The sequence below is a fragment of the Mustela nivalis genome, assembly GCF_964662115.1.
Source record: "Mustela nivalis genome assembly, chromosome: 5".
NCBI lineage: Eukaryota > Metazoa > Chordata > Mammalia > Carnivora > Mustelidae > Mustela > Mustela nivalis.
In genome coordinates this window covers 14,820,222-14,845,894 of record NC_139024.1, presented here as the reverse complement: position 1 = coordinate 14,845,894, position 25,673 = coordinate 14,820,222, and the positions used below count along the sequence as shown (strand labels likewise).

The 25,673-nt window shown below is 43.1% G+C and overlaps 1 protein-coding gene across 16 annotated transcripts in view; it reads left to right on the top strand.

Moving 5' to 3' along the window:
* The window catches only part of ESR1 (estrogen receptor 1), a 413,977-nt gene that overhangs the window by 80,561 nt on the left and 307,743 nt on the right, over positions 1 to 25,673 (top strand). Inside the window, exon 1 of one of the 16 annotated variants that reach the window (XM_082730099.1) lies at positions 25,417 to 25,435. The exons of the other annotated variants lie outside the window; for them this stretch is intronic. The gene's annotated coding sequence lies outside the window, so the exon portion shown is untranslated. Of the gene's footprint in view, positions 1 to 25,416; positions 25,436 to 25,673 lie in introns of those variants that run through there. 16 annotated transcript variants of the gene reach the window in all.

The window sequence follows — 25,673 nt, the reverse complement described above, 5'->3', positions numbered from 1 at the left end:
CGTATAGCTAACATCTAAGTATAGATGTTTAGGTATTTGCTTAATTTTGAACAGTGATTGCCTCTGGGGAACAGGATTGGGCAACGCCAGGAGAGACTTTTACTTTTTATGTTACACTTTTTACTTTATGCACTTCTGTATTCAAATTTTTAAAAATTAGCAAGTGTTATTTTGTAGCAAAACAAAAACAGCTGACAAAAAACTCCGGGTAGTAAGAAATTACTTGGAGTGGAGTATGTTTAAATAATGAACTTGCCAATACAGCGTTTGACCATTATTTTCTTTTGCTAAACCCAAACTCCCCTGCTTTTCTCAGGAGGTTGCTTTGAAAAGGAAGGGTCAATGTTTCTAATGAAACGCACAGCTCAACCTTCCCACCTCCAGCCTCAACTTTGGTTTTGTTAGTAACAAGTGCCACATGCAGATTTTAAGGGTAAACCAAGGAATGTGGGTGTTTCGCAGGGCAGTGTGCACCACCATGGTCCAAGGGAAACCAGGTTTTGCAACAGCTGATTTATTGAATTGGAGCAGGAAGGGAGATTTGGAACAACGGGGAGTGAAGCACCTGTAGGGGTCTCAGCTGTACTGGGGGCACTGTGACGAGCACCAAACATCATGAAAGGGGACTGAATTTGTGCACCAGTCTGAATCCCTCTGAACTTTTCTCTGTCTCCCACAATCAAACTAATAAAAAGAACACAGTTGCTAATAAATTTTGTATCCCATTGCAATGGGGGAGTTGTCCATTGTGTGGTCATGGGTACATGCCAAAAAAAAAAAAAAAAGAAAAAGAAAAAGAAAAACTAGACTCAGATTCCTTTTGGGTTTTAATTTTTTGAAAGATTTTATTTGTTTATATATTTATATGACAATATGAGAGAGAGGGAGGGAGGGAGGGAGAGAGTGAGTGAGAGAGAGAGTGAATGAGGGAGCCCAGGCAGGGGGAGGGGCAAAGGGAGAGGGAGAAGCAGGCTCCCTGCTGAGCAAGAAGCCCCGCATGGGGCTCCATCCATGGACCCTGGGATCATGACCTGTGATGAAGGCAGATGCTTAACTGACTGAGCCACCCATGCACCCCTGGTTTTAATTTCTAAGGCAGGGTTTAGCAAAAATATGTGGCAGACTCTTCAACTATTTACCAAGTAGACACGATATACTTTTCAGGGGATGTATGGTAGAGGTCCTCTTTGGAGGAGCTTTGAGATCAGTCCAGCCCTGGGGACTACATGGCCTAGAGTAGGGATTGCTGCATGGTAACCCCCCTGCTGGGGAGCACTTCACGTTGAATTCTGCCAACTGGAAAACCCAAATTGATGAACCAACAACTACAGACTTTGTGTTATTATCAGATGGACAGTGTCAATGACATATGTCAGTGCCAGAGGACTGGCTGACAGGCAGTTTGCAAACATCAAGGCCCTGCGTGGTTGTAAAGTGGACACATTGTAAAGACTTGGTACTAGCTTTCTTTCACAAACTCACCTAAACGATTCTCACCTGTATTTGACTATACCTCAAATCTGTTGCTTCTTGGATTATGAAATAACCTTTTCCTTCAGGTTCTTGAAGTCTATTACAGTTTGAATGGTGTCCCCTGAAAAGGGGGGACTGATACTAACCAATACTTTGATACTAACCAATAGTATCAAAGACTCTGACCCTATTTGGAGAGACCGTCTTTACAGAGATTGATAAAGTTGAAATAAGGTCATTAGCTTGGACCCTGATCCAATATGACTGGTGATTCTATGAAAGGGGGGAAATGCAGACATAGACATAGGAAGAGTTAGGACAGAAGCCGATGTTAAAAAGGAAAATAACTTGTCCCACAGAGCAGACATACCCAAAACAACAGAACTGCTCTTTGATGGAGACAAATACTTGCGAATTGATCAAGTCCCGGAGTTACAACTTCGAGAAGTAGAGGAAGAGCCACCAAATCTCTTGCAGGAGACGGATGTTCCAGGCCTGTTCTCAGGTCTCAGAGAGCGCCAGGACTGGGCATGCTGAGAAGTCAGGCCCAGAGGTCTGTTCTAATCAGAAGATGTGCTGAATTTTAAAGATTTGGATAGCAGGGCTGTGGTCAGAAGGGCAGTTACCAGAGGGACACGTGATGTTCTTGGATCAGAGAAGGGAAGTGGAGAGAAGGGGACGAGGGACGGGCAGGCAGTTTGACGGACAGGTAGGAAGGTTTAGGACGTCAGAGGCAGGGAAGAGCGGGTAATGCAAGTTCAAGGGAAAAAGCCGGGCCATAGTGGATCTGGCACAGGAATCAGAGACATTAGTTGGATGCCGGAAGAACATAGCGGAAGAGCAGAAAATAGTTTGGGGAAATAAGCAACATTCCAGCCGAAAAAGGCAGATAAACAGGCAGAAGCCACAGTACTGAAATACTAGGAAAAGGAGTCCCAGGAATTCAGTTCAGTGCAGAAGAGAATTATGGGGGCAATGCCAGTGGTTCTTGCAGCAGGTTTTTTTTTTTTTAAGATTTATTTATTTGACAGAGATCACAAGTAGGCAGAGAAGCAGGCAGAAAGAGAGGAGGACACAGGCTCCCTGCAGAGCAGGGAGCCTGATGTGGGGCTCGATCCCAGGACTCTGGGATCATGACCTGAGCCGAAGGCAGAGGCTTTAACCTGCTGAGCCACCCAGGCACCCCTGCAGCAGGTTTCTTTTTTTTTTTTTTAAAGATTTTATTTATTTATTTGTCAGAGAGAGAGTGAGAGCGAGCACAGGCAGACAGAGTGGAAGGCGAGGCAGAGGGAGAAGCAGGCTCCCTGCAGAGAAGGAGCCCGATGTGGGACTCGATCCCAGGACGCTGGGATCATGACCTGAGCCAAAGGCAGCTGCTTAACCAACTGAGCCACCCAGGCGTCCCCTGCAGCAGGTTTCTGATGGGAAATCCAAAGCAGAAGCTTCCTGTTCTCTGCCCTTCAGTGAACAGACTGGCAAGATACCGTGCTGGTGGCTGTTGGTTACAGGACAAATCGCAGTAAACTCTCACGTACACAGATGCAAGGAAAAAATGTGTTCAGAAGACTGGCCATGGACTGGACTAATTGGAGGAAGTCCGTTGTCCTGGGAGACATAAAAATTTGGGTTGATGGGATGGGCTAGCCAGCGGAGAGTCAGCCGGATACGCAAGAAGTTCCGAAATGGTTTTTTTGAGGATGAGTATGGCATCTGAGAAGGGTGACTCGGGGCTTGTGTAGAAGCTAGCTTTGAGCAGAAGAAGCCAGAGGAGGGCGTGTCCAGCTCGGAGGTTCGAGTTCGTTTTTTCTTTTCAAATAAGTCTCTGCTAAGGCCATTGGAAAGGGCTGTGGAAATCGGGGAGAAGAGGTGACACTAGCAGTGACAAGTTTCCCTGGACATGAATGTTGGATGTTGCTGACGGAAAGAGCCAGGAGTTGTGGTTTGAATGGTGTTAATGTAAGGATGGGCGCCGGAGGACCAGGAAGCACAGGAGGTCGGCGGAGGCCAGAACGGTTAACACAGAGGCAACAGGAGACTGTGAGTGACTGAACGTGTGGTCCCCTGTATAAAACCAGGAAATCTACCTCTTGATTCTCAACTACCCGAGACAGAATTAGTGCCCAGCCTAAGTTTTGAAAGAAGTGTCTACTTTTCTCAGGAAGTCATAGGCAGCTGCTGTCCCTTTGAATCCTTCCCTTTTTGGCCACACAAATTCTCATGGTTAAGCCCATTTTTTTTCTTGTTTTGTGCACAGTGCAGAGTGTAGAATAGTAAACGCAACCTGTGCACCTGTGTGTTGCTAAGAAAAGACTGAGCACTTCTCACTTCTTTTTTTTTTTTTTAAAGCTTTTATTTATTTATTTTACAGACAGAGATCACAAGTAGGCAGAGAGGCAGGTGGGGTGAGGGGGGAAGCAGGCTGAGCAGAGAGCCCGATGTAGGGCTCGACCCCAGGACCCTGAGACCATAACATGAGCCGAAGGCAGAAGTCCAACCCACTGAGCCACTCAGGTGCCCCCACTTCTCACTTCTTATTTTTCCTCCTAGGTTTCATTATTTAATCCAGCGGTACTCCACTGGCAGCATGTTAAAATCACTCTGATACTGAAAAAAAATACCTGTAGCGAACTCCCCCAAGGTTCTGATTTCATTGGTATGGCCTGAGCACCACATATATTCGGTAAAAGCTCCTCTTGTGATTTTAACATGTCACCAGGATTGAAAGCCACTGGACGATTGGGTTTCTCTGGACTTTCAAAAAGGTGAGGCCCAGCCTTGGGCAGAATTCAGGTGATGGGTTAGACTTATGTTCTAGGTTGCTTTCATGGGTTGTTAATGTCAGTCCACTCAACATGTCCCAGGAAAGCATTTGGGGTGACCCACAGTCAGCTTGCTGATCCCTCTAGTCCTGATAGTATTTTTGATAATTTGTCCGTGTAATCATAGTATGGAAATTTCCAGCCAGACATTGTCTCTTTATTTTTCATGTTTCTTAATCAAAATCTAACAGTTATTAAATATAAGTGGCTTGTAAGTCATTGTTGTAGGGTGTAAATACTAGCAAAACTAAATCTTTTTTTTTTTTTAAATTTTAAAACTCTACCTTTCTTTCGCAAAGTTCTTTTAAAGTACAGTTTTAGAAGTAGAGGAATCCTTGAAAATTATTCTAATACGATGCTTTAGTCTTATGGAGGAGACCCTGAGAGTCCATGAGATGTAGTAATTTATGTGAGTGTGCCCACGGAGGAAAGGACGAAGACACAGAGACCAGGATCATCTTATGCTGATACCCACCCCAGAGAGCTCTCTCTCCTGCAATCCTGCCTCTCCTGTTTCCATTCTTTCCTTTATGTTTCCATCTATTTGCAACAAGTATTTGCTAACTGCTCCACACCCAAATTGGGTACCAGACAGGACACAATGACTCCAAGTTTTCATTTAGTGGAGCAGAATAAAATATCTTTCTAATAAGCAGTGACAAGTATTTGTTAAAAAAGTACTGTGCAAAAGACACATTTTCAGGATAGGATATATTTTCCAAATTACATTCTGGGTGGAAACAGCAGAGCTCTTAAGGGTAGCTGGTATAATAGATTTTATTGTAGCTCTGCTTTTTTTTTGTAGGAGAGTAAGAAGCAGAGGTAAGTGGTACTAAAGAGATAATAACAAATTCTTTTTTACATAAGGTTTTATTTATTTATTTATTTATTTGACAGAAAGAGAGAGAGCACGTGAGAGAGGGAACACAAGGAAGGGGAGTGGGAGAGGGAGAAGCAGACTCCCCACTGAGCAGGGAGCCCGATGTGGGGCTCCATCCCAGGACCCCGGGATCATGACATGAGCTGAAGGCAGATGCTTAATGACTGAACCACCCAGGCGTCTCCTTAATAACTAAAATTCTGAAAGATGAGAAACATTTGAGCAAAGTTCTTTGTTAGCTGTAATAAGCTATGGAAATGTACATTATAGTCATGGAAATCATGGAATTATGAAAAGTTTGGAGCTTGGATTGTTGGGCTCAGATCTTTTGTTTTAAAAATGAGGACTTCCTGGGCGCCTGGGTGGCTCAGTGGTTAAGCCGCTGCCTTCGGCTCAGGTCATGATCTCAGGGTCCTGGGATCGAGGCCCGCATTGGGCTCTCTGCTCAGCAGGGAGCCTGCTTCCTCCTCTCTCTCTCTCTCTCTGCCTGCCTCTCTGCCTACTTGTGATTTCTCTCTGTCAAATAAATAAATAAATAAATCTTTAAAAAAAAAAAAAAAAAAAAAAATGAGGACTTCCGAAAGGTCAACCAACAGACACTGGGAGCTAGAACTTAGATCTGATTCTGCATCCTTCTTTCTTGGGATATTAAAAATAAAAGGAAGAAGTTTATCAGGCTGTTACCACTCAGGCTGTTTTCTTTTTATTTATGAAAGTCCTGTAAGTTCATGTGGAAAATACTAAAAACCACAACAAGGCAAACATACCAGGTATTTTTAGAATCTGGTTTCTTCCTTCCTTCCTTCCTTCCTTTTTTTCTTTTTTTTTTTCTTTTTTTTTAAAGATTTTATTTATTTGACGGACAGATCACAAGTAGACGGAGAGGCAGGCAGAGAGAGAGGGGGAAGCAGGCTCCCTGCTGAGCAGAGAACCTGATGTGGGACTCTATCCCAGGACCCTGAGATCATGACCTGAGCTGAAGGCAGAGGCTTTAACCCACTGAGCCACTCAGGCGCCCCAGATTAGTTCTTTAAGGTAAGTAATTTTGGAAGTACAAATACGTGTAAGACTCCTGGTAAGTACTTCCATCTTCCCTCCAGAAATGTGTGTGTGAGGTACTCATTTATCTGCGCCCTCTTGTCCTGGCTGCATTCCATATATCCAGCTACCCTGATGTTAGGGCTCCCCTCCAGGAACCTAATCACTTAAACACAAGAAGTGTATGTGTGAACCAACAAAGTTCAGAGCAAATGTGGAAAGACATTAAGGGTAAATCTAAGTCAACTAAAATATTAAGCACACCTCCATCCCCCACCTTGTCCATGAGGACTTCCATGTATGCTGCCTTACCTCCACTCACTCAAATTTGAAATTGAAATTAACCTTATTTTAAATGACAGCTGAGGTTCAAGAGCTAGTGGTGTGTTTATGTGAGTTTCATTGTAGCACAGGTGGGCTTCCCCGCTCCAGCCTCCTGGCCTTCATGTCACCCAGCAGCTGCCTGAGGCCACTGCCACAACTTGTGTGGCAGCTTGTGCTGGGCTATGGGGGCAAGTGGTGGCTGTCCTCCAGCTCTGATCTGCTCCCCAAACCAAACACCTTTGCTGTGTGTGCCGGGTAGAAGGGCCACGCCCTTGAGGCACTTCTCCCTGTGCTGGGGAGATGCAAGTGTTCTGGCTGGAAAAGGATGGGCAATTTGTTGCCAGGAGCCAGGCTTTCAAGTATTATGGGTCTGTGCAGGAAAAAACAGGCAGAGGAAACCCTCTAGTGGCTGTAGGAATCCCATAAACCATGGGTATAGACAGTAACCCACTTGAGTTGATTCCAAGGTCATCTAACAGAAAAGAGGGGTCAGAAATTCTGCATGTGTCCCTTTAGAAAATAATTTCAGTTTTCACAGAAGTTATATATGCGTGTGTGTGTATATTTAAAGGAACTTTTAGGGGCACCTGGGTGGCTCAGTGGGTTAAAGCCTCTGCCTTCGGCTCAGGTCATGATCCCAGGATCTTGGGATCGAGTCCCGCATCGATTGGGCTCTCTGCTCAGCAGGGAGCCTGCTTCCTCCTCTCTCTCTGCCTGCCTCTCTGCCTACTTCTGATCTCTGTCTGTCAAATAAATAAATAAAATATTTAAAATAAATAAAGGCACTTTTAATTTTAGAGCAGCGTTAGATTTATAGCAACACTGTGAAGATGGAGAGCTTTGCAATATCCTCCACACCCGGTTTCCTCTCCTAGCGAGATGTTGTGTTAGAACTGTGTCTTTATTGCAAGTGGGGAACCAATACTGATCCATTATGGCTAACAAAAGCCCACATTTTTTAACAATTTCCTTATTTTACCTAATGTCCTCTCTAATATCCAGAATGCCGTATGACAATTTGTTATGTTTCCTGGCTGTGACCGTTTGTCAGACTTCCCTTGTTTTTAATGACCTTGACAGTTTTGAGGAGCACTGGCAGGTGTTTTGTAGCATGTACTTCAGTTGGTATTTGTCTGATGTTTTTCTCGTGCTTAGATGGGGATTATGGCTTTTTTGGGAGGAGGACGGCAGAGGTCAAATGACATTCTCATTACATCATATCAAAGATATATATTATCAGCTTGATTTATTTATTTGTTTTTAAAAAAATATTTTATTTTTACTTATTTATTTGAGAGAGAGAGTATGAGAGGGGAAAGGTCAGAAGGAGAAGCAGGCTCCCCACTGAGCAGGGAGCCCGAAGCGGGGCTTGATCCCTGGGCCCTGGGATCATGACCTGAGCCGAAGGCAGAGGCTTAACCACTGAGCCACCCAGGTGCCCCAGTTTACCACTTTTTTATATCAATATAGATTCATGAATATTTATTTTATACTTTGTGTTGTCATGTCATACTCCTTAATTTTGTTGCTCACATTGTCCCAGCTTTGAGAAAACATATATATTTTAAAATATAAAAACACTCTATCAGGGGCACCTGGGTGGCTCAGTTGGTTAAGCATCTGCCTTCAGCTCAGGTCATGATCAAGTCCTGTGTTGTCCTCCTCAGTGGGGAGTCTATTTCTCCCTCTCCCTCTGCCTGCCACTCCTTCTGCTCATGTGCTCTCTCTCTGTCAAATAAATAAATAAAATTTTAATAAAAGTAAAAATAAAACACTCATCAAAGAACTCTGTCAACTTGAGTAACAGGAGAAAATGCTTTTTGTTTTCCTTAATTGGTCTCATTTATACTATTCTTCCATCAAAGAAATTATGATTGCCTGTAATCTAAAAATTAGTGTTTATTTCCTCATGTGCTAAGATCAGAGAATGAGTGACAAGATTTCAAGGTTGAGTCAGGCCAATGCGTGACTCAGTGCTCTAAGACATAACTTTCTCAGTCCTAAGTCTGCTGCTGGTCTGTTGCTCCTGGGTTGGAGATGGACCCCTTGCCATGGTTTTTTTGAGCTACATGGTATAGTTACTATGGCCCCTGTCACTTCCCTTATTGGTTTCTATTTTCTGAAACTTTTTAAGGTTCTTTAAAGAATTTCTTTTTAACATATTATCTTCCCACCAAAAAGCTTTTGCATATACTAGTTTCCCTTTCTAGAATTTTCCTTCATTGGGTGCCTGGGTGAACCATTTGGATGGGTGTCTGTCTTTGGCTCAGGTCATGATCCCAGAACCCTGGGATGGAGCCCCACGTCAGACTCCCTGCTCAGTGGGGAGCCTGCTTCTCCCTCTCCCTCTTCCTCCACCCCCCCCACTTGTGCTTTTCTTCTCATTCACCTTTTCTCTAATGAATGGATAAAACTTAAAAAAAAAAAGTTCCCTCTGAGTGCCCTTCATCTCAAACCTATGATTTTCACGCTTCAGTAACATTTATTAATTGACTCACGCATTTGTGGCAAATCTGAAATTTGTAGGACAGGTTGTCAGGCTGGAAACTCAGGCAGGAGTTCACGCTGCAGTCTTTAGGCTGAATTTCTTCTTCTCTAGGAAACCTCAGTGTTTGCTATGAAGGCCTTCCACTGATAGGATGAGGCCCAACCACATTATGGAAGGCAACTTAAAGTCAACTGATGGTAGAGGTTAACATTATCAGCAGAATATCGTCACAGAAACACCTAGACTAGTGTTTGACTGAATAACTGAATACTACAGGCTTGCCAAGTTAACATGTCAAATCAACCATTACAATGACCAGGATAGAAACATGTTATGAGGCAGAATACATCATAATGACAGGGCAGTGGGACATGGGAATGGAGAGGGGACATGGGGGAGCACTTGACTTGGAATGGTCATGGGGAGATGACATTGGAACTGAGATATGGAAAAGAATCAGCTATGCCAATGGGCTATTGCATTTCTACCCATTCCCAGATGGTATGGAGGCCGCTGCTTGGGGCCGTACTTTGAGAAACATGGCGGCTTAAGGGTATGCTTCTTTAATTATACAATTGGTCCTGGGACAGCCCCTTAACATCTCAGAGTGATCATGTTCCTCCATATCCCTATCTCCCATACCCTGAGAAGCTGAGACTTTTGTTGAGAAGGTAAAAATCTCAGAAGGGCAACTTTGGAAGATCCTCAGAAAGAGTGAAGCTAGAGGGCTGTTTCAGGGAAGGATGAGGCTTCCTGGAAAGTGACAGTAGACACGGATTTCGTCCGTTGGTAAGGAGTGCGGTCTATGCACAGCAAAGCGGTCACGGGCTGTACCCCGTGACGGACCTGTGGAAAGAAGACTTGCCAGGATGGTATGGTTTAAGTACTCTGTTGTCAAATGATGTCCGTGTGCTTTGTGCAGAGCGGTTATTCCCTTATGATGTCCTTTTTGTGGGAGGAAACTCTTGGCGCAGGAAGGATTACAGAGAATCCAGGAGGGGACAGAGGGGACGTTCAAGCCTTTGTGAACCTTACCCTCTGCGCCGCCAGTGGGCAGTACTGGGAAGACTGTGGCCGGTGGACCTGGATGACCTCCAAGGTCCTGTCTGGCACTCACAAGCCTGTTGTCCTGGCTTCTCCTGGCGCCGTGCTCACAGTAATCCTGATTTGACAGAATTTTAAAGTTAGAGGGCTGCTTCCTTGTAACAGCTGCTACAGAAGTGGCTGCTTGTGGTCTGTTTCCTGAGAGAATTTTCCTGATTCTGGTGGAGCCAGGACCAACCCACAAAGTCAGATGTTCTTCACAAGCCCTGCGTGCCTGACTCTCCGGTCCACCATCCAGTAGGAGGCTGCCTTTTCTGCCCTTGATCCGATTCCCGGCACGCGGCAGGGCAGGGAGCTGTGCTGAGGAGGGACTGACGTGGGAGCGGACCTGCCGGGGCCTGGTGTTCTGGGAACTGAATATACCCTTTCTCCATTTCATCTTTGCTGGACTTGATTTAGGGAGCAGTTAATGAAAAAACATGCCCCATTTCCCCCTAAGTTTTTGTGTTTTTAAACACCACCACCAACAAACCACCATTTATACATACAAATGTTGCTTAAGGAGACATTTGGCTTTATACAAGGGTCAAAACCTCTTCATACAAGGGTATACACAAAACCTCTTGGAGGGCCTTTTGTTGACTAATTAAAAAAATCTAGAGTTCGACAAATGAAGAATTATGGAGGCATTTTATTCTGGTGGGCATTAGTGCGTCCTTGAAAAGAAAGAGCAGATATGTTGACATCCTTGGCTTCACAAATTTCACTCCAACTGCTGGTGGGCATTAGTGCGTCCTTGAAAAGAAAGAGCAGATATGTTGACTTCCTTGGCTTCACAAATTTCACTCCAACTGGTCTCAACCACCAGTTACGGAATCCATTTGTTTTATTTATTGAAGGCGGCAGGGGGAAGGGGGCACGAGAGGCCTGGATTCGTTGAAGGAACATAAATGTGACCATTATGCCGAAAAGCAGGTCTCGTGGAATATAAGAAGGGAGTATTCTCTGTGCCTTTAAATTTCTGTTCTGTGGGGCTGGTTGTTTCCCTGGATGAAATGCAAAGCAAATCTCAAGACTTTCTGGTCACTTCCAAGTAATAAAGGACCTCTAGTCACTAATTAACATAACCAGTCCAATGTAAATATCAAACCATGTGAGTTTCATTTACTGTCACATCTCCTCCCCTTCCCCCGTTCAGGCCTCAAACAAGCTTGCTGCCTGCAGCAGCTGAAAGGGCAGTTGGCTTCTCTTTCCTTCTCTCACATTTGTTTCTCTTTGTGCATCTTGCCAGCTAAACCTTTCATTCCTGCGGGGTTAGAATGGCTGGTCCAGCTCAGAGGAAAGGGGGATGAACCACGGTGAGGTGGTGTCATGCTTTCTAGGTCTGGCACGTGTTAGGAACTTACTCGTGGGCGCTTTGGCTATACCCCCTGTACCCCAGCTCTGGGCATCTTTCACTCGTGGATCCGTGCACGGGTGATGTCACATCCTCTGGCTCGTTATGGATGGTCCCTCCTCAGCCTCGGAATCGGCGAGGCACCTTCCGTCTCCTTCGGGCTGCCCCCTCAGGCTGAATCAAGATCGAACCTACGTTAGTTCTTTCTGGCCGTGGCCATCATCAGCTCCATCCTTTGCTTCCACCAACTTGTGAGCATAGAGCAATCCCAGCACAGCCAGCACAGCCAGCCCTCCTGCTTGCTGTCAGAGTAGCGGGCCAGGTTGTTTCTTGAGATTTCCAGGTGGATCAGTGTGTCTGCCTGTTCTCAGCAGACACTTACCAAGTTTTCCCAGGAGTTGTACTGAGGCCGCCTTTCCAGGGCTTGCAGTGAACATGGGCATGCCCTACCTCTTCCATCTCAGGTGGAGGGGACAGACAGCAAACAGCTTTCTCCGAAAATCCTCTAATTCTCCCACTCCTGATCCTTATATACTCTTGATGTGTGAGAGGAGAGTGAAACCCCCCATGCTACCCTTTGCTTCACCCCCTGCCCCCCAAATACCGTGTGGTGGCCTTTGATGTTACTTTGATTGTGCCATATACTGTTTAGGGATCTCAGCCCAACATTGCAACACAATGGCTCCATTTTAACATTCTGTTTGTATATCCATATTTGACCAAAAAACTTCTTTAACCTACTGACCATCAAAACACTTAATTCAGCTAATAAAAAGACTAAAATAATGAGGCTCATCGTTCTGCCTTCAGGAGTCTCCATTAGGTCATCCTGAAATGATTCCTGAACTTAGTCTTCACCTTCAAAGAGTTTATAATATTATGTAGCAAATTAACCTTATAACCTAAATAAAAGACTATATAAAGTAAATGTCATGATATTTCTCCAAAATACCTACGTAGGCAGTAAATGCTCTTAATGGTTGTGAGGATTTCGTGGTGATGGAGTAGAATGGTTGCATCCAGTCATCGGTAGAGAAAGCACCTCCAAGCTAGCAGGTCTGCTCTTGGGTGTATGGGGTTAGGAGCCATCAGAGCCATTCTATTCATATGTCATGACTTTGTCAATGTGGGGTGAATCTGTGGCCACTGGGCCACGTCATTACAGAGTTCCCAGGAATTGTTAGGAGAAGCCCATGCCGTGAAGGGAGTTGGGACTCAAGAGTTTTAGGGGAGACTCAGTGTAACTACCAGAAAGAGCCTATTTTGGCAGGGCTGGGACACTTGGACCTATGCGGGTTTCAGGGCATCTGCTGATCAGAACATGTATTTCCTGTCTATACTTCTTGGGGAATGGATATTGCTCACTATTTCAGATAGTAATAAACACCTGGAAGTGCGATATGATTCAGAACAACAGGCAGAGTGTCACAGAAACCCTTTATCTACATGAAGCTAAATAAGAAATATGGGTAATTTCATTCATTTTTTTCATTCATTCATCTGTCCATTTTTTCATTCATTCATTCATTTATTCATTCTCTTTCCATATATTTACTGAGTACGAATATGTGCCAGGCAATATGATAAGGGCCCAGCAGGATCCCAAAGGAACACAACACTACAACAATGCATGTGTTTCAAAGTGACAGGTCCTGTAGTAGTAGATTGCTTACCTACCCACTCCTCATGGAGGATTATATCTGCTTGTTCAAGTGGTTCATCTTAGATCTATGTACTTACAATGTAAAAACACATTGTAAAAAATATTAGGGGAAGAGGATATTATCTTTAATGATAGGCTATTTAATTTTCTCTTAATGGATTTCTAAAAATCTGACATGGAGTATATTTAATTGTGGAAAGGAGTCTCAATATAAAACTTCTGTGATGTTTATTCTACAGATCAGAAAACTTAAACGTACAGGACATCTGGGCTTCCTTCTAATATAAAAACAACTTATTTGGATTTTTTTGTAAATAATGAAAATTAATCATAAATATAAAACCTCTTCTTTCCATGAAAAAGACATTGAAGGTCACTATTATTGTCTTCCTATCTCTTATTAGAGCCCAGTCTCCAAATCTAGTGGTCGTATTTATTAATATGTTATAAATGGAAAGACTAAAAGATATAACTAAGGAAAATTGGGTGGTTTGTGGTTTCAACTTTACCGAGAACTTTGTGCGTAGAGGGATTCTAAATTCCATTTGCCATTTGAGTGCCAAGCATTTTCGTTGTATATTAAAACATCTTTACTCCTCATATTGACGGTCTGCTTCAAAATATTTTTTATTTTTATGGAAGCCTGTCATCCTGAGATAACAACCTCAGATCTGTCAACAGTCTCCAACTTATTTACAGAGGTTTCAAATCCAACGATGGATATTTACCTGCGCTGTACAATGCCTCAGTGGGAGCAATGGGAGGTGGTTTGCTGTGGGTCTGAAAACATTGTAAAAGAGTAAGAACTGGCATTTCAACAATTCATTCCAAAAACACACTGGTTTCATAAGTGAGTTTCTGTTTTTCAAGTTTACATAGCTTGTTTCTGGTGTTAATGTTCTACTCCACACCTAAGGTGCCACTATGCATGGTTATTTTTTATCCTCAGGGAAACAGTCATGATTTGTACTGAATTTCAATGATGTTGTGTTAAGCAAACTGTCATTTTGGAAGCAGTAAGCAGGCCTTCAACAACAGCTCTTTATTTCATCTAAAACCTTTGGGCCGCACAGCTCTGACCTTTATCACACTTTCCATTACCTTTAATGCATTATTAGCTTGTGCTTCTGGGGCCCCAGTCATTGTTAACTATTGGAAAAATAATGGTGAAAATGAACAAGTAGAACATGCCTTTCCTCTGTCATTGCTTTTAATCTTTGTGACAACATTTTGAGGTAGGAATTATCCCAACTTTATGGATCGTAGACTTTAATTGGTTCAAATTCACCCAACCTGCAGGTGGTAAAGATAGCATTCATACTAAAACATGTACAAAGAGATCCAGCCTCACTGATTGTTAGAAAGTGCAAGTTGAAACTGCATGGAGATACTATTTTGAGAAAGATCAAAAAGTTCAAAGATCCACTATATTTGTGAGGGCGTGCAGGTCCAAACTTTGTAGCCGCTAGAGAGGGTGTTTGGGCAGCATCTGCTAAACTAGATATTGTACATATTGACATCCGTGAGGATTGACTAATTGTAGAATTGTTGATCATGGAAAAAGGCTGGGGCAAACTTAATTGCCATTAATGGGGAGCTGGTAAAATAAATTATGTTTCTTCCATGCACTAGAATACCATGCATTCATAAAAAAGAGGAGGATGTGTATGTAACAAAATAGAAAGGTGTCCAAGATATATTATTAAAGAAAACATGGGATGCCTGGGTGGTTCAGTCAGCTAAGCATCTGCCTTTGGCTCAGGTCATGATTCTAGAGTCCTGGGTTCAAGTCCTGTGTTGGGCTCCTTTCTCAGCAGGAAGCCTGCTTCTCTGTCTCCCACTCTCCATGCCTGTGTTCCCTCTCTCACCGTGTCTCCCTCTGTCAAATAAACAAATAAATAAAATCTTAAAAAACAAAACAAAAACAAAAGCCATGACACAAAACAGGATATATGCTACTATTTGTTCTTTTTCTTTAAAGAATGTAGAAGTGTGTGTGTGTGTGTGTGTGTGTGTGTGTGTGTTTTCTTCTTCTTCTTTTAAAATTTATTTTTTATTTATTTTCAGCATAACAGTATTCATTATTTTTGCACCACACCCAGTGCTCCATGCAATCCGTGCCCTCTCTAATTCCCAACACCTGGTTCCCCCAACGTCCCACCCCCCGCTCCTTCAAAACCCTCAGATTGTTTTTCAGAGTCTATAGTCTCTCATGGTTCACCTCCCCTTCCAATTTCCCTCAACTCCCTTCTCCTCTCCATCTCCCCTTGTCCTCCATGCTATTTGTTATGCTCCACAAATCAGTGAAACCATATGATAATTGACTCTCTCTGCTTGACTTACTTCACTCAGCATAATCTCTTCCAGTCCCGTCCATGTTGCTACAAAAGTTGGGTATTCATCCTTTCTGATGGAGGCATAATACTCGATAGTGTATACCTGCATGAACCATCTCTGGAAGGAAACTTCTAAAAACTGTTAACATTCAGGGTGCCTGGGTGGTTCAGTTGGTTAAGCATCTGACTTTTTTTGATTTCAGCTTAGGTCATGATCTCAGGTATGTGAGATTGAGCCCTGCACTGGGTCTGTGCTGTGCATGGAGCCTGGTTGAGATTCTCTCCCCCTCTTTCCTTTTACTGCTCCCCCCTCTAATCAAAAGAAAAGAAAACAAAACTGTTAACATCCTTTGCCTCCAAAGGGGAAATTGGTGAGTGGCATGCAGAGGTGAGAAGAAATCTTCTCAAGATGTCTTTAAAAATAACTTTGGCCGTTTACAACAGAAACCACATTTTATGCTTAAAATGTCAAAGTGAAGTAATATCTGTGAAGCAAAGGAGAGATGCTCGGTTAACAGCCACCCAGATTTACCTGAGGCCTCTGGTGAGCTTTAGATCAGTAAAGAAATCAACTCTCGTTTTTGGGATGTTTTGGTTGTCATCCTACCGATCTGATCAAAGTCACCAAAATTGGTGGTCTTGTTCATACTGCTCTAGCTGGGAGGGAACAGAAATAATCCTCACCACCAACTCAGCTAACAGAGAGGTTGAGACAATCTGGTTTCCTTTGCCAACGTCTTTGAGACAATCTGGTTTTCCTTTGCCAACGTTCATCATCTGTCTCCCCAACCTGTATTAGGTTGGGGAGACAGATGATGAAACCCAGGGTCATACACACAAGGCAGTCAAGGCCACTATGAGCGAGGCTCCCACGTGGTTCAGGCAATCTGGTTTCCTTTGCCAACGTCTTTGAGACAATCTGGTTTTCCTTTGCCAACGTTCATCATCTGTCTCCCCAACCTGTATTAGGTTGGGGAGACAGATGATGAAACCCAGGGTCATACACACAAGGCAGTCAAGGCCACTATGAGCGAGGCTCCCACGTGGTTCAGGCTGAGACTCATGAAGTTCCGGTTCAGAGTTTCTATGCAAATTCCTTTAAATGATGTGGAGAGTATAAAACCAAGGTTGTACGAGCTCCCGACCACTCAACAAACACTAGATTACCCAAAACAGGAAGTGGGTCTGTCTGGGAGCAGAGATGGCAGACCCTGTTAAGTACATGATAGTGAAGGGTGAATTTGGGTTGAGTGGGAAACATTCACTACAAGGAATGCAGCATTTACTTTCAAGAATAAGCATGTCCAGATTCATGAGCAAAACTGTATTTAGTTCCATCATTCTTATGCCGGCTCTGAAAAAGATACATTATCACATCAAGAAGAGTCCGAGATCCCATTTTTCATGAAAAGAAAAGCCTGTGGGAAAGGGACTGTCAGGCTTAAACTTTTGAGACATCTGAACACACATCTGATGTGAACAGGCATCTAGAACACACTTTTATTACTTTTGTGTTCCCCCATCTCTAGCATCACGATGCGGGGAGGGGTGAGATCCTAGGTATTTGGAATGGTCTCACCTTCAGTTGCCCTTTGGGAAAATGGTGAGTCTCTCTGATTGGACTGCTCTGCAGCATACCTATCAGAGCCCTAACGTGGCCCCGGCACTGGTTGTGTTGTTTATATTAGATGATCAATTGCTTATGCAAGAATGAAGATTGTCCCTGGCAGGAAGAGCAAGATGTCTTTACTACAGCACTCCAAGGGTTAACCGAGGGATGGTTTTCTATCACTCCTTTCCCTTTTTTCGTTTTTCAAACCTCTTGAGAAAGACTGGCACAGGACAAACTTCACATCCAGATACCTCCTCCCAGGCTCTATGCATTTCTTTTCAAGCTTTCGTGCTTCCACAAGTAGAGATTTTTTCGGTTTGGTAAGATTTCCTTTTTTAAAATTCAAATACCTGCATATCAGGTAAGAATAGAAATTAATACGATCAGATGTATTTCTGCAAACTGAGCAAACGAGAGTTTTGATGGGATGGGGAGTTGGGAGGGTGAGGGAGGTGTTCATCTAGAACTTGAACTCTTGATGAACTCGTGTTCGTCTTGAACCCCACCGACATCCACGAAGGGCCCTGGGATGTTTGTGTTGAGGTCAGCGATGGGGCTGCTGAAAAGGAAGCTAAGGGAGTTGAGGACAAACATGTAAGAGAGAACACATTGGCTAGACAGACATCTTTTTTTTTTTTAATTTTTTATTTTTTATAAACATATATTTTTATCCCCAGGGGTACAGGTCTGTGAATCACCAGGTTTACACACTTCACAGCACTCACCAAAGCACATACCCTCCCCAATGTCCATAATCCCACCCCCTTCTCCCAAACCCCCTCCCCCCAGCAACCCTCAGTTTGTTTTGTGAAATTAAGAGTCACGTATGGTTTGTCTCCCTCCCAATCCCATCTTGTTTCATTGATTCTTCTCCTACCCACTTAAGCCCCCATGTTGCATCACCACTTCCTCGTATCAGGGAGATCATATGATAGTTGTCTTTCTCTGCTTGACTTATTGAAGGCAGACATCTTTTTAACGTTAGGATTCTGGGTCTCAGTGGGTTGACCCACATTGATTAGGCCTGGCTCGAAAACACTTCAGAGAAGAGAGAGGCTTACCAATGGGTAAGGAAGGGTAGAGATGTATTAAGGACAAAAGATTGAGGAGAAGGGCAAGATAGAGAAAAGGAGGAAATTGCTCTTTGTACAACATTACAAACATTAACATTTGGCATAAAAGTCTATAGAATTACTCTTTTTTTGTCTTTATAGTGAAAAAAGCTGCTGGCAAATTTACTGCAAATAATGTCTTTCCTCAAGAATTGGCCAAAAGTTTGCCACTAAAGTTTTCTGAATCTCTGAGTGTTTATAATGTGAGTGCCAATAATCTTTCCAGTTCTTTTAAGAGTCTGTGGTTTTTAGGAAGGCTAGCACGTTTTGATCATAAAGCGGTTTTCTTGACAAGTACCATAGCAAAATGGGAAGAATTTTTAAGTCTTTCAAACTGAATTCTCTTGATAATTGATCTATACCAAAACAATGAATCTTTTTGGTTAAAGGTACTATAATTTGCAAGTTTGTACAATTTAGCAGATACAAGAAGAATTTAAAGTTTTTGTTCATTTGTTTGTTTTTTGTTTTGTTTTTAGCTAGAAAGTTTGATTCAAATGCTGTTGTCCTAAGAGTCAGATCTAAATGAACTCTTTTCTGAGGAGTAATGGATGGGAGTTGCATAACTCATTTCTTCATGTTATAAAGCAAGTTATTTCTCTGACCACTAGTCGTTTCTATGTTTTTAACTTATTTTCTCAAATCCTTCTCCACATTTCTTTACCAGTGATTTGGGAACGTGGAAGCAGTCTTGTGTTTTCCAAAGAGCTGGGAATTTCTAAGACTCTAAGAATAGCCCACTGAGCCACAAAGTTTATGTCTTAATTTGATTTATCCTAATCATGACCCACACTAAGAGAGGAAACAAGGCAGTATTCACCTGGAGCTGCTGGGATTGGGTAGAAAGCATGATGTATCCTAACTTTGAAGGCCCAAGTACTGGTCCGGTTCCCCTAGCTATACGACCTTTTGCAAGTCTCCTATGTCTTTTTGGGTCACAGTTTCCTTGTAAATATAATGGAGAGATTGGGCTTCATAATGCATAAAGGGACCATCGACTCTAATGGCCTGATTGTTATGCGATAAGAAATCAGATTTGTTTAGGAAATAGGACTCTGCTTCCAAACTTTCCCCTAAGCTCTCATTCTAAAGTCTAGCCATTATATCCATTCCTTTTGTGTTAAGTTATTGAGGAAGTCAGTTAACAATGCAAATGTGATATCTGGAGGGGTGTAAACATTCATTTTTCTTTTCTTTTCTTTTTTAAAAGATTTTATTTATTTATTTGACAGAGAGAGAGACCACAAGTAGGCAGAGAGGCAGGCAGAGAGAGAGAGAGGGGGAAGCAGGCCTCCCGCTGAGCAGAGAGCCCCACATGGGGCTCGATCCCAGGACCTTGAGGTCATGACCTGAGCCAAAGGCAGAGGCTTTAACCCACTGAGCCACCCAGGTGCCCCGGCATTCATTTTTTAAACAATGTTTATTGGGGGTCAACTCCACATCAGGCATTATACTAGGCAATGGACCCATGACTTGGAAAAAGAGAAGATACAGAGAAACACACAGGAAATTCCAAGAGCATGATAGGGGCTATAACTGGAGATGTTTAGGGAGCTATGTGCATTTACAGGAGAAGCACCCATTAGGAAATCCAGGAGATCAAGGAGCGCTTCCTGGTAGCTGTAGATGTCTCAAGGGAGACTTGGAGGATGGACAGGACTAAGTCTGGTGAAAGAATGGGAAGAAGATTCTGGATAGGGACGCCTGGGTGGCTCAGTAAGTTAAGTGTCTGCCTTCGGCTCAGGTCATGATCCCAGCATCCTGGGATCGAGTCCCACATCGGGCTCCTTGCTTCGTGGGGAGCGTGCTTCTCCCTCTGCCTCTGCTGCCTCTCTGCCTGCCTGTGCACGCTCACTCTCTCTCTCGCTGGCAAATAAATAAATAAAATCTTAAAAAAAAAGAAGAAGATTCCCGATAGAGTCAACCACACTGTGACCATTTAGACTTAGAATCCAGAGGGTTAGAAGAACTTGAAAGGAATTTAATATGGCAGGAGCACAATACCTATGCTAAAATGGGTACAGACTCTGGAAAAATGAGAAAATGATTGAAGTTCTTTTACTGTTGAGGAAGATTACTCTTCTTGCAGTGTGGACTTCTTGCAGAATGGACAGTGAAAGGACAAGGTTAGAGGCACAGCTTGGGAGAGAAGAGAATGGCCTGAAAACAATAACAAGGATGAGAAAAGAGAGTAGAGCAGTCAGGGAGATGGCAGGAAAGATTTGTGATGGGTCAAATGTAGGGAGTGAAAAAAATACGTTAGGGCTGCAGACTGGATTTTTTTTGCCATGTTACACAGTTACATGAAGGCAATGCCGTTTGCTGAGCTAGGAGACAGAATGTAGAGTAAGTCTGGGGAAAAAACAAGTTAATTTTGGCCAAGTTAAATCTCAAATGGCCCGTCCATAGTAGGTGTTCAATAAATGCTTATTGAACAAATGAAAATGCAAGTAAAAATGTCTAACAGGTATCTAGAATTGTGGCTTTCCTAGTCAGCAAGGAGATCTTGGGAGATACCTATTTTTAAGTCTTCCATGTACAGAGGGAACCTAAAATCCTGGGAGTGGTTGATCATCCAGGGGAAGGAGTACAGAGCAGACAGGAGGGCCGAGCGCCTGAATCTGGAGGAGTATCAGTACTTGAGTAGAGAGGCAGAGATGCTTTCGGAAGTGTCAGAGTAGGAAGGATCATTAACTAGGACTAAACACTAACCTCCTAGAGGTTAAGTTCTGTGAGGGCAGAGATATTCATTTGGCTTATATTTGGGTGGCTGCGGTGGACAGAATTGGGTCTCTTTAAAATTCATATGAGGAAGTCCTAACCTCCAAGCTTACTGTGTCTGGAATTAGGATCTTTGGAGGGTAATTAAGGTTAAATGAGGTTATAAGGGTAGAGTCCTAATCCAATAGGACTGTGGTCTTATAAGAAGAGAGCACTCTGTCTGCTCTGCAAGGACACAGGGAGAAGGCAGCTGTCTGAAAGCCTGGAAGTGAGCCCTCAATAGAGTCTGATCATGCAGGCACCCTTATCTCAGACTTCCAGTTTCCAGAACGGTAAGAACATAAATGTCTCTTTTTAAGCCATCTAGACTACGGTATTTTGTTATGGCAGCCTGAGCTAACTAAGATAGTGTCCAACACTTAGAAATGATCCTGGTAAATAGTAAGGGATCAACATTTTAAAAATTGAGATGTATTTGACATAGCATTATATTACTGATCTATGCTTTTGAGCCAATTGAATGAATGAGTCATTTCCTGAGGTGCTCACAAGTATATAACTTCCTTGAGACAGTGTGTTTGTCATTGAAGGGGTTGGCAAAAATGATAAGCATTGACTAGCACAGAGGTCCTGGGTGCTCAGGGGGAGTGGGATGGAACCAATTATCCAGATGAGGATGGTAATAAAATAGGAAGAAAGACCTGAAAAGGTTCAACATGCACAAATCTCCTTTTTTTTTTTACCATTTGGCTAAGGCTGGTTCTGAAACTGGGCAAGGTTCTTGGTTGATTACTAAGTGTGTGTGCAGTGTGTGTGCAGTGTGTGTGTGTGTGTGTGTGTGTGTGTGTGCGTGCGTGCATGCACGCAAAGGCTCTCCTCCACATTAGATTGGACTGTTTGAACCAAGGTAAATTCTGGCCCAATCTGGATACTGCCCTCTATAGAGGCTATCTTAAGCCGGCAATGAGATATCTCAAGTACGTAACCGATAAAGGGAGGAAGAGGGACACAGTGTAATAATAATTGGAATAATTGGAATTCTTTTATAATTCATGGCACTTAGAGTGAAAGAGTACTTTCTGAAGTGTATTCTGCCCCATGCAGGAGAAGTATATTATATGAAAAAGATTCTAAAATACTTAAAAATTTTTTTCAAGAAAATATAAGATGAAAGTTACTAAATTCTGTTAAGCTGGAGAATTAAATCTGTGTCACACTCTGATTCACAGTTCAGAGTTGCCATTCTGCCTGACAACCCCAAATTCAAACCATCTCTATCACCTCCTGGGTAGGAAGCCAGGAAATGGCCAATGAATCCCAGGGTTCATGAGACTAAGGACCTTGGGGTTTGATTCTTGGCTTTTAAGTTATTTTATTAAAAAAATTTTTTTTTAGAGTTGCAGTGGGAAGAAAAGGCTGTTTAAGAACACGTTAATGAATACTGATTCTACTTGGCTTCTTATTACCTTGTATCTTTGCAGGCTTACTGTAACATTTGGTCATGTAAAAAGCCTGTTATACTTAAAAAGGTCCAATAGATACAGTGTTAGTAAAACTCTGTGGTCTTAAAGGAGGTGACCCCAGGGAAAGGATTCCCACTGAGAGAAGGTTAGCTCTATGTTTTGATGCCTTGGCAAAACCATGTGCCCAGCACATGCCTGGTTGTGTCATGGGGTGGAAATGGGGTGTACGTGCTCCAATTTGTCCATATTCTGGGCCAGGAGGTAAAATAAATCTATGGTGATAGAAATTAGGACAGTAGTTGCCTATAGGGGTTAGGGGTTGACTAGTGCAGGGCATGAAGAGAACTTTCTGGAGTGATGGAAATACTCTGTCACCTCACTGAGATGGTTGCCACAAGGGCATACCCATTTATCTAAACTAACCAGCTATACACATTAAGATACGTGCATTTCACTGCATATAAATTTCTCATTATACAACTAAAATCTAAGTTCAGTTGAATAAAAGTCTAGGAGCTAATCAAAAACGTTTAAAACAAAGAGACAGAATTATTTTTAAAATGAGTGAAACTTAAAAGAAAATTCTTCATTTTTCTTTTACTTTGGAGGAAATGGATGATGTCAAATAAATGCACAAGACAAGATCCCAAACAGAGCATTTTAATTTTTTTTTCTTACAGAGAGAAAGCACATGTGTGCCGCACGAGTAGAGGGGGAAGGGCAGAAGGAGAGGAAGAGAGAGAATCCTAAGCAGGCTCCACATACAGCATGGAACCCAACATAGGGCTCGATCTCATGACCCTGAGATAATGACCTGAGCTGAAATCAAGAGACAGATGCTTAACTGACTGAGCCACCCTGTGCATCCCCAAACAGAATTTTTTTTTTAAGATTTTATTTTATTTTTTTGACAGACAGAGATCACAAGTAGGCAGAGAAGCAGACAGAGAGAGTGGAAGGGAAGCAGGTTCCCTGCCGAGCAGAGAGCCCGGTGCGGGGCTCAATCCCAGGACCCTGGGATCATGACCTGAGCAGAAGGCAGAGGCTTTAACCCACTGAGCCACCCAGGCGCCCCCAAATAGAATTTTTAATGAAAGTAAAGATCAGTTTGGACACAACTAGATCTTCATGTTTTGAAGTGAAGGAACCATCTCTAGTACCATAAGCTGTTTTGGAAATAATTCCACATTTATTCCTTCCATGTTTCTGTTGGAGGAATAATGTTTTTGTAAATGTAAAAAGCTTTTAATGGAGCTAGAGAAGAAACTATGTTTGGTCATAGTATTATCTGGTTACAAACTAAAAATTCAGAACTCTCTTGTGAGTCCTGCTGCCAAGAATTGCAGGCTTAATCTTCAGGATTGTATGAATTTGAATTTTGACTTTATGGCCTCAGTTGCTATGAGGATACAAAGATAATCCTTTAGCAAAAACACTTTTGAAAATGGTAGAATGTTACATGGAAAGTTGGATTTTAGCGATAGTTATCAGATAGATGGGATCCTATTTTCTTGTTCTAAGTCTCTGGCTTAATAAATTAGCCAATATTTGATGACCTGATATGACCAGGCACAGTCAGCAAGTTCCCAAATAACTCTACGCAAGCTTGTTCTCAAGGTGCTTCTGAGCAGGACAAGGGGATTAAAAAAATAAATTAATAACTCATTCAAGGAAGAATGTAATAAATGCATAGAACATCATTGATGTTCAGTGGAGAGGAAATTCCTTTTTATTTTATTTTATTTTATTTTATTTTTTAAAGGTTTTATTTATTTATTTGACAGACGGAGATCATAAGTAGGCAGAGAAGCAGGCAGAGAGAGAGGAGGAAGCAGGCTCCCTGCTGAGTAGAGAGCCTGATGCAGGGCTCGATCCCAGGACCCTGGGATCATGACCTGGGCCAAAAGCAGAGGCTTTAACCCACTGAGCCACCCAGGTGCCCCAGGAAATTCCTTTTTAAAAAGGAATAAGGATTATGGATGTGGTGGCATTTGGGCTGGACCTTGAAAAAAGGGTGCTTGCCCTGACAAGTGAGCAAAGCAGGGGTTGTAGGCAGAGAGAATGTCATCAGGAAAGCTGTGAGTGTTTGGAACGCTGGGGTTTTGTTTGGCTGGAGCATAGGGCTAGGGGTCCGATGAGATACAGGAGGCAGGAGGAAGGCCTGAACCCCTGGGGGAGCTATGATCTGGGGAAAGGGTAGAGCCAGATCATAGAGCCAGGTCATCAGAGGATAGATCCTAAAGCAATAAGAACCCAGGAGCTAAAAGGCAGCAGAATTTAAGACGTAGGGGGAAGGAAGAGGCAGATCGGTCCCCGGGAGCCTCTTACAAGGCAGGTAATGAGGGCTGAAGAAGCCTGATGGAAACGTGGAGGAAGGGGGGAGGCAGCACATCTAGAAATAAGGTGAGAGAGGGAGAGACAGCCGGCAGAGAAGTCTGAGAGATGATCTTCTGGCGGCTCTGACTGGAGGGACAGTGATGCTGTGCATAGCCCATAGTTGAGAGGAGCGTCATGTTTGTGGGAGAAAGAGTGATGACTCATAATTTGAGCCAGCCAGAAAAGCCCGGGAGATGCTGGAAAAGCGGGTCCGGAGGTGCACTCAGCGGTGGCGCTGGAGGGAGAGGCACCGGACCAACCCTTCTTCACCTGCCAATGCCCGCAGTCATGGCCGTGGGGGGAGCAGGTGCCCTGTGACCTCGAGGAGAGGGCTGAGGGGAGAGCGGGGTGGTTTGCCAGAAGAAGCGAAGGGAAACTGGCAAGCTGCAGGACGTCTTCCAGCCCCGTCCCCAAGCCTGGGAGATGAATCTGACCAGGAAGAGGGAAGAGAATGCTGGAGAGAAAGCATTCAAGAAAACTGCCTTTAGTGGACTGACCTTGCCTGCTGGTCCTGGAGTGATCAAAGTCTACTAAGATTATTATAGTCTTCTTCGTTTTTCCTGCTTTTTTCCCTCTCCTTTTTTCCCTTCTTCCTTCCTACACATCCACATTTTTGGACTGGCCTAGTGCATGGGTGGCCACTGTTGACCTAAGGAGGAATTAGGATTCACCACTGTCACCTACAAAGAGGTACTGTCTTTTCAATATTTGCCTTTACAGCCGATTGTGTAGGGATTGCCTCTCTGCTCCACTATTACAGTGTTTGGGGTCTTTTAAAACATGAAATTTATATTTACAATATGATAACATTAAAGTTTTTATAACTCTTTATATATATATATATGTATACATATGTGTATACATATATATATATATGTATAAAACTTCTAACTTTTTTCTCTGTACTGCTCTGGAGAGCCACTCATAG